This window comes from Marmota flaviventris, chromosome 4 (genome assembly GCF_047511675.1).
Source record: "Marmota flaviventris isolate mMarFla1 chromosome 4, mMarFla1.hap1, whole genome shotgun sequence".
Taxonomy (NCBI): Eukaryota; Metazoa; Chordata; class Mammalia; order Rodentia; family Sciuridae; genus Marmota; species Marmota flaviventris.
In genome coordinates, this window is record NC_092501.1 from 125,203,957 (window position 1) to 125,211,390 (window position 7,434).

A 7,434-nucleotide genomic window follows, 5' to 3' on the forward strand; every position below is an offset into this window, starting at 1 on the left:
AGAAGCAAAAAAGGTGACATAATCAGGTCTTCATTTTAGAGATATCACAGTGGCTTTGGTGTGGTAATGGTGTTGAGAAGGGATGATGGAGAGAGTAAGAGGAAGACAGACTAACTCTAACTCAGGAGTTGCTATGACAATCCAGGTGAGAGATGATGGTAGCCAAAATAAGCCACAGCACTGTGACAGGAAAGAACACCAGTGCCAACTGAAGAGTCGACAGGACTTGGTTATGAATTAGATGGGGGCTGAGGGATTGAGGGGCAGAGGAGAAAGAGTTATGTCAAATTCTGTGACACTGGCAGTGAAATGGATGGGGTTTCCATTACGAGCGCAAGAACTTCAGGAGGAAGAGGTTGGGAAGGGAGTGGAGGAAACAGATGCTGAATTCAGACAGGTTGAGTCTGAGGTTCACGTTAATAACTACCCACTGCATCCTTGCAGAGAAGTTCAAGTCCTTGCAAAAATTGTGCTAATCGGAGTCCAGCACACAAAAACAAATCTATCTTTCAAGAAGCTTGTAACATACATGAACAATCTGATTATAAGGCAGAGGTGGCAATGCTTTCGGGAAGGTACATATCTTTGGAAAAATAGGGGACGGTATCTTACAAGGGTTCATAGGACTTAAAAGATAAGTACAATGGGTTTGGGAAGGCTGGGAAGGGAGAGAGACCGTGAAGACAGGGTTAACAACTTGAGCCAGACAGGGAGAAGGGGAATAGACTAATTCCACTTGTTTGGCTTAAGGTAAAAATTAGTGAGCGAGAGATAAGGCTGGAGGGGCACACTGTGGCAGTTGGGGACAACCGTGCCCATGGTGCTTTACTGCAGAACCTCGCCTCTGTGCATTGGAAGCCAATGAAAGGCCTTGACAGGGAAAAGCATGAGGTCATGGGAACCAAATCTGAGGCACAGCCTGCCTCCTTCACTTCTGAGGACGAGAACTCGGGCTGCAGGGGCTGCTGGGAAAGTCAGGTCATCTATTCCCCCTCTATCTCCCCAGGTAAATGTCACTGTTAGTACAGAGGGAAATACCAGTGGCAACCGAAAACCACTGGCAGTGAGGCCCCATGGGTGAAGTCATTCTCTCTGAGTCACTAATGCTGCTCTTTAACTTATTTTGGAATCTTTGCTTTGTGGTGTGGGGGTGGATTAATTGGCAGAAATTACAGAAGTAGCTATTACTCCATCTTGTTTGGGGAGCCTGGGCAGAGATTTTGAAAACTCTCATTTTACTTTTGGGTTTGTGCCTCATTCATATACTTTTTTAAAGCACCATCCGATGTCATGAGGTGAAGTGCACATCTTATGTTAATTTTCCCAAGGAATGCCTGCGGAGTGGTTTTATCACCAGGATATACAAATTGAACTTTTCCCCCAGTATAAAGCAGGCTGTGGTTTGATAAATACCATGAATGTAGAGCACAGAAAAAAAGAAAAAGAAAAAAAAAAAAACTTATTCTGCGCAGGCAACTATGAAAGTCATCTCGATTCTAACCACTGCCAATGGAAAAACCACGAGAAACAAGTCTGAAAAGGCCAAGATTTTCCAAATCAAGAAGTTTCTCCAGGCTTCTCGTTTTGTTTATTTTCTGTCTGACTACATCAGACTATGACCTACCTGGTATATATATCTATGATCCGTTTTATACACAAATACAGAAACACACACTGTATGTTGGGAAGTTAGTAAGAAAATTCACTTGTAAAGTCCTATTTTGAACTGTTGATTTAAATGTGTTTTGAATTTCTCAGATGATGAAAGGCCTTGTCCTATTCACAGTATCTCGTAATGTATTTGGAAGCTTGCATGGACTAGTAAACCCAAATTAGTAGTCATCCAAACATGAATACACTAGAGAAGCATCCTGAGAAGAAAACGGAGGAGGGTTATCATCAGACAATCCCAGTTAGAAATGACCACTGTTGGGATGGTTGGCATGGAGAAGGAGACAGGCTGGCTAGACTCTTTCAAGCGAAGCCAAGTTGATGGAGAAATAGGCAGGATTTTTTCCTATAATAAATGGAAAGGCGGGGAGGTAAATATGAAGACCCCAAAATAATTAGGACTATTCAGAAGATCAATAAATGCATGTCTCCAACAAGTTACAAATCATGAACTCATGTTCTAACAGGACCTGGAGGAATCAAAAGCTTCATTTCATTGTTCTAAAGCTCCAAAGTGCTAGCTAGAAACAGAGATCAATGTTTATGCCTAGAGACTTTTGACTCAACTAAAAAATTTAGGTACGTTAACCAGGTTAGGTCTCATAGACAGCCAAGGTTAGATTAGGCAGTGGTAATTAGCTGGCATTGTTAAGGGCTAAAAGTAGCATGTTGTACCTAAGTATTTTTTTTTTTTAATTTATATCTTGCTGTAAGGTGCATTCTTCCTTTTATACAAGTTAGCAATGAGTGGCGCCATGGTGACAGCTACCTGAACTGCAGGGGTAGTCCTTGGGAAATAAATAATATCTGAAGGATTATTTTTAAAACCGAAATTCACAAAATTGGACACAACTATCACCTAGCTATTTGGAACTTTCTGACTGAATTAAACCCTTTGATCCTGCATGTCAGGGCATGAAACTTCCATTTTATTTATACATAATTATGAGAAATCGGTCATCAAAAGTCTCTTTGAGCCAATCTGTTTCTTTTGCAGTCTCACATTACCAAAAATTTTTGGAGTGGAACTCCAAATCGTCTTTCTTTAAAAAAAATTTGCTGATTATATAAGCAATAAATTCTCATTAAAATTTTGAATCATCGGTTAAATTAGAGATTATTTGATTTAATAATCCCCCAATATCTACTTTAGGCCCCCTTACACATTTTGATGTATATTGTTTTAAATATTTTTTCTAATATATTTGAGTAATATTTATGTATGTGTGTATGTATAATATATATATATTATATTATATATATTTCTTTTATGCCTTTTATATAGTTATACTGTACATATTTTTCTACAATTTGATTTTTTTTTTAACTTATTAAATGTCTTAGAAGGCTAGGTTGTGGCTCAGTGGTCGAGCACTTGCCTCCCAAGCATGAGGCCCTGGGTTCAATCCTCAACACCACATAAAAATAAATAAATAAATAATAAAGATATATTTTTTAAAAAATGTCTTAGAGTTTTTTCCTTATCTGTGTTTAAGAGATTAATTCTTTTTTCCTGGTTGGGGGGGGAAGATATTTTTCTTCAATTTTTGAGACTTTTAATTAGAAATTATTGTAGATTCACAAGAAATAATGACCATGTGCTCGCTTCGGCAGCACATATACTAAAATTGGAACGATACAGAGAAGATTAGCATGGCCCCTGCGCAAGGATGACATGCAAATTCGTGAAGCGTTCCATATTTTTAAAACAAGGGAGAGAATTGAACAACAGCAGATGAGGTAGAGAGGGAAGATGGGAGGGGAGGGGAGGGGGGATAGTAGGGGATAGGAAAGGTAGCAGAATACAACAGTCACTAATATGCCATTTTGTAAAAATGTGAATGTGTAACTGATGTGATTCTGCAATTTGTATTTGGGGTAAAAATGGGAGTTCATAACCCACTTGAGTCAAATGTATGAAAGATGATATGTCATGAGCTTTGTAATGTTTTGAACAACCAATAAAAAAAAAGAAATATTAAATTGGGTTTTAAATTAAAAAAAAAAGAAATAATGGCCACCAATAAATAAATAAATAGAGCAGATATGGTCCATGAACCCTTTGCCTATCCTTTCCTAGTGGTCACTTTGTATATAACTATAGTACATCAGAAATGGAAAACTGACATTGGTACACCTCAGAGAATGTTGACATTTCAGCAGTTTTATACAGACTCATTTGCATGTGTGTGTGTGTTTATGATAGTTCTATGTAATTATGTGTATAGCTTTGTATAAGTTGACTTCACTTTTAAAACTTTGTATTCTTGTTTAAGCACATTCCTGGCAATGTCTTTTTTTTGTGAATTCTTGAAAATTGTATTTTCAAAGTAGCTTTTTAAAGAAACGGTCTTAGAAATTTCTCTTAAGAAGTATTGGTTAAGGTGATTGTCAAGATTAAAGATGTAGAATTTTGGGCTAGGCATGTGGCTCAAGCAGTAGCGCGCTCGCCTGGCATGTGTGTGGCCCGGGTTCGATCCTCAGCACCACATACAAACAAAGATGTTGTGTCCGCCGAAAACTAAAACCCTAACCCTAACCTAACAAAGATGTTGTGTCCGCCGAAAACTAAAATAAATAAATATTAAAATTCTCTCTCTCTTTTTTTAAAAAATAGATGTAGAATTTTAATCACATGTTGTTGTCCTTTTAGATCCTCTCTTGCTCTACTGTTTATTAGATACGTGTAGATACATATCTAATAGATGTGCTCAGTCTTCTAGACTAAAACCCCCTTGAGAGCAAGAACCACAGTCTTAAAGTCTTTGGAAACTTCAGAGTGTCTGTGTATGCCTGCTGCATACTTGCTGTGTGCCCCATAAGTGCCTTTTGGTTGGTGAGGATTTGTGTTGTCTGGCACCAGAGTGATCCCACCTTACTACAGGAGCTAATGGCAGTGGCTTCAGAGGAGGATCTGAGTGAGCTAAGTTGCACCTCTTTGCTCAGAAGTCTGCTCCTGGGAAACTTTGAAACAAACAAGATTTTCTTTATACTGTTCTCAGTGTCGAAATGTTCTTGAAAACACCATAAAAACACAGACACTACAGCGATAAGGGTCATAGAAGCAGCTTAGAGAATGGGTAGGTGGATATTTACACTCTTAGCTCCAAATTTCATCCAAGAGAGTGGCAATTTCCTTTGTGACTTTTGGCAACTGTGTCATGCATGTTAATGAATCCAAGGATCAGAAAATACCTACTGCTTGGTAGTTGTCCTGAGGTTCCCTGGGCAGGACAAAGTTCAACTAGGGCTACATTTCTCTTCGTTTTATTTTTTAGGACATTATTATTGTATAGCATGTTTTAATTTCACAGAAATTTGATCATCTGGCAAAATAAACCAGAATATTGAACATTCAATGGATTGTAATTTTAGGGAACATTGCAATGATTATCTTCACCAAGAAAGAGATAAGAACAAGTTAGCATAGAAAGGTTGTCTTACTTTACCAGTTCTGTAACTTTGAATAAGCAATTCAGCCTCTCTGAGCCTTAGTTTCCTTATATGTAATAATGAATAACAATAGTCACTTGCTTTCTTTGGGAATGAAATATACTTAGTACAATATCTGACACGGGGTAAGAAATTCAATAAGTATTAGCCAGTCATTATTAGTAATAATTGATGACATTAATTTTCAACCTGTGAATATATTATGACTTGGAAACTTCCTATACCAAGAATTGTAAACAATAACAAAAAAAAAAATCTTTGACAAAATTTGTCAAAAACAAATTGTGTTTGACCCACACAGTATTTTCAAACACATATATTTGACTCCTCTGTTTAGGCCTGGTATTTTTATGCTTTATTTAGCAACTAGTCTCTATGGTTACTTCCTGTTGTCATTCATTTGCTTTACTTGCCTGATCCATGAAGTCACTTGAGTTTGTGACTACTGATCTAAACTTCTGATTTTATGTCTTAAAAATTCAAAAGATGAGAAAGGAAGACAACAGAAAAAAAAATGGCCAACTTTCTGTGGTTGACATTAAGAAAGGGAACGGGAGAAAATGATAAAAATCTGCTTCACTGATCCATGCCCAGGACTTAGAGAATTTCTGTGTGTTCTTCTTATTAGGCACTTAAACATAGATTGACTTTTATTATCTACTCACTCATATTGACTTGTTTTATCTTTGTAAGAAAACTGCAATCTTATTGAGGACAAAACCTATTACATAGTTGCTTAAAAGAAAAAAAAATCACAGAATGCCTAGCTCAGATCCTTCCTGTATAATATTTCCATAATAACATTTATATCCGTAATAAATGTGCCACTCAGGAGTGAGATGTGGGTCATGGGGCCTACATATGTGTGGGGGAAGGGATTATATGGGGTAGTTTTGCTCCTTCCTCTCAGTATCACTATGAACCTAAACTGCTGTTTAGAATAAAAAGGCTTGAACTTGTTTTTAAAAAATTGCTGCATAACACATACTGAGCACTTGCTATATGCCAGCTGTTCTATCCTGAGTGGTTTGCTACATTTATCCCACTTAATCTTCATAATAATGAAGTGAGGCAAGTAATATTACTTGTCAAATGGGGAAATGGAAACTTACAGAGGTTATAAAACTTGCCCAAAGTCACATACGTAGCAGAGAGCAAAGCCAAGATTGAAACTCTGGTCCCCATAGACCATACTTCTCTCCACTTGCAGATACTTTCTACCAAATAAAGAAAGAAAGAAAAAAAATTTATTAACTAAATGCTGAATAGTTGGACATAAGTGAAATCTTGAAGCTCACTTGCAATTTGTTACTTAACAATAACAACATGTTTACTATTGTGGATGTTGGAATTTGAGTTGTATCTAGTCTGCTGAAAAGTTAGCATGTATCCCTAGGATAGATAAACAACACAATGTCATGGAAACAAACAATTACAGAACACTGTAGTAGGGTTTTAACTACCATTTGAAAAAAAATGCTATGGAAACACAAGATAAATTTGTTGTGAAATAATTCACCACATACAGTCAACATTTCTATAATTCCTGCCAAGTGCCGAGCATCGTGCTAAGCAAATAAGAGGTATTTATTCAACTCACAACCGCCTTATGAAGTAGTCTTCATTATCCATATTTACAAAAAATAAACGGAGCCATGAAATTTCCTTGTGTTCTTTTTCACTATCAGAAAACAAAGCTTCAGAACTGCCTCTATTTGTGTGTATGTGAGTGAGATGCTGGGGATTGAGCCCAGGCCTTCTGCATGCTAGGCAAGCTCTCTACCACTGAGCCACATCCTGACTGTAACACCTGCCTCTTTAAGGGACCTCCAGCCAATTGTAGGAACCAGCAGGGTTCTTGGTTGTCATTTTCTGACTTGGTTCTCACTTTTATTTTTTTCTCAGCTGGGGTTTATAATTCCTATTGTTCTTTATGCACACACCAGTTCTTAAACTTGCTGATCTTGTTTAACATTTTCCTTGTGTTCACCTTATTGCCTTATATCTAATGTAAGTTTCTTACAAGCCACAACTCAGCCCTCCAAGACATTTAATAAGTTAAAAAAAATAAAATTGTAGAAAAATATGTACAGTGTAACTATTTTTTTTCTAATCTCTATCACATCAAACAGGAGAGTTTTGTCAGTTAGTTGGTTGTTTGATTTGTCATTCCCATGATGAAGGTTCTAGATCAAAACCAAACCATGATTGATAACATTACAGCATACATATTCTCCCCAAGTCAATTATACATAACTATATATCACTATATATACAACTGGCAAAATGCAGGAGGGGTCTGTGACTATT

The 7,434-nt window shown here is 37.1% G+C and overlaps 1 non-coding gene across 1 annotated transcript; it reads left to right on the top strand.

Annotated features, from left to right (window-relative positions):
• The first annotated feature begins 3,269 nt into the window (after positions 1-3,269).
• On the top strand, positions 3,270-3,376 carry LOC114087501 (U6 spliceosomal RNA). Its single transcript, XR_003581836.2, has one exon. It is a non-coding gene; the product is annotated as a U6 spliceosomal RNA (small nuclear RNA).
• Positions 3,377-7,434: the final 4,058 nt, after the last annotated feature.